Below are 2556 nucleotides of genomic sequence, written 5' to 3' on the forward strand. Positions count from 1 at the left end.
GGCAAGTAATCCTTTTTTCTAACCCGGGAAAAGAGAGAGAGAGAGAGAGAGAGAGAGAGATTTACTGAACTTGTTAGTGTGTGTGTGTGTGTGTGTGTGTGTGTGTGTGTGTGTGTGTGTGTATCTTGGACTGGGGGAAATTCACTGCAACACCCACACCTTTTTCACCTCCTGATACCTCGGAAGCACTCTAACATTACGGATGGAAGATTCTCTGGCGAAGGGAACAGCCAGTTCCTGCCGCAGCACCCTTCCCACCACATCGGGAGACTTTAGAAGCACTCTCGATTGTTAGTCACGTACACATACATACAAACCATCATCGCAGTCAGACTTAGACTTTAAAAGCCAATATACTGCAAAATTGCAATTAAAAATTGAGAAGACCACCCGTTAAGTCACTGCTATGTGGGGGTTGGGAGAAGGAGTACCTATAAACCTAATTTGAAATATGACAAGTGAATTTATCTCTGACACACATAATGCTGCAGTTGTGGATAGCAACCCTCCTTAAGCTGCAGCCCCTCCTCTCGCCCTCTCCTCCCAGAATATATCCTCTACTAATTCTTTTTTCCAACTGACACTGACCCACCCAGAATTTTCTAGAACCTGCAGAATTTTTGTTCCCTACACCACGTCCCAGCAGTAAATAATACTGCAGAAGACAGTCTCACCTAACCCCCTCCAAAGACCAGAATCTATGATGAGATCTGCATTTCCCAGATCCTCACTGCAGCTTCACAGCTTAAGCCCACCCTTTTGAAGAAGGGTTACACTGCTTGGCAGCTACTAAGCTAGTGTAGGGACCAACCCTAACCTCTGGGGCTGGGGAAGCCCAGGGGAGGTGAACCCTGTCTATCAAGTCCCTCACTGATGGCAGGCCTCCTTTCAGTAAATCCACACAAATGGCTCATCCTCTTCACCCTCCGTGGGCTTTTCCTTCTCTCTCTTCTCCCACACTCAAGCAGCCAACCTGTTTTTAACCCTAAGAGTTCAGGACTGCAACATCCAGATGCCAGATCTGACTAGCCAGTAAGCCTGCAGCTCACTTTTCAGGCTTTGGTGAAATTCCTGTCCTTAGAAGGGGCCAATATCTCACATTTAAATCTTGTTTTTACTAAAACCAAATATATAGTTAGAAGGGTTGAAGGCGGAAGAGTCACTGAGTAGGATGGCTTCTTGGGTTAGAGAATGATGGGGTGGGGTTTGGCATAGACTGGGTGTCATCAAGCAGGACACCACCAGAGGACATCTTGGAGCTATTGCTTTGTGTGTATATATATATATATATATATATATATATATATATATATTGATTGATACTCTTGTCTATAATTCTAGACTTGATCACAAGGAGTCCAAAATTTATGATGTCAGTTTGAGGCTGAATCTAAAATGGTTGTGCATGGCTTTTGCTCCATTAGGGTGGGTTGTTAGAGAGATATACTGTCTGGATTGTATTATGATTAATTTAATTTAAAAGCTTCTCGGGACATCACAACCTACCTTACTGCCTTATGTTATAGCAAGGTTTTGTTTTGCGTTTTAGTTTTTCCTCAGCTCAGTATTGACCACAATGCTTTATGAGACCAAGGGGGAGGGAAAGAGGGAATAGTTACAATGGGTTGATTGGTGCCTGACTTTCAAGAATCTTTGCTGTATCTTATTTACTCCATCATCTTCCCCATAGTCTAATGGTCTCTTAATAAAAAAAGCTTTACTTAGATGCTTGTGTATTTTCCTCAAAGCCTAACCTGGGGCTGAGAGCATAGTAAGTATTCAGGAAATGTCTGTTAAATGGATGATTCACTGCAGGTTACCAGTTAGGGTTTCTTTTTTTTCTGCATTGCTTTTTAACAGTATTTGATATTTTAGCTGATCGATAATCTCCTAAGAGGTTCTTTTCTAATTGAACAATACTGATATAAAGGCCAAGAGCTTCATAAGAATAAGAATGATGACCATCTCCACAGAGGCTTGAGTGGACATGGTTCTGAACGTCCCAGGGAAGACACAGTCCCTACTCTAGGACTTTTGGGCATGTTATTTAACTTATCCAATTGGGCGAAATGAAGGATAGATTAGTTCAGTGGGGTCATATCTTTGAGTATGCAATGTGTTACTTCACTTCCACCTCTAGTATTTATCATGATTCCACTCAAAATAAAGTCCATCCAACCCACCCCAGAGATCCTTTAATTTCAGGCATGCTAGGAGTCCTGGAGAGGCAAAGGAGAGAAAACCTGAGAAATGTGGCAATATTAAAGCTCTTCTCCCTCCTTTTTTCTATTTTCTTTTCATTATTAAACAAGGGAGTGACACTGTAGAGCTAGAGTGGAAGCCCTTTTTTTCCCCCCTGACCAATAGCTACAATTTCCCCAAACCCTTCCTTTCAGAGCAATTTACAAAAGAAATAGGTGCCTTTCTTGGGTCTTAGCAGCTGCCAGTCTCCCCTGCTCCTGCCACCTTGGCAATGGGCAAAGCCAAAATAGCAAATTTTATAATATTTTGCTAAATAAAATAAAGAAATGGGATGAAGAACAGCATTCATGGAGA

This window comes from Hipposideros armiger, unplaced genomic scaffold (genome assembly GCF_001890085.2).
Source record: "Hipposideros armiger isolate ML-2016 unplaced genomic scaffold, ASM189008v1 scaffold_980, whole genome shotgun sequence".
In the NCBI taxonomy this organism is placed as follows: Eukaryota; Metazoa; Chordata; class Mammalia; order Chiroptera; family Hipposideridae; genus Hipposideros; species Hipposideros armiger.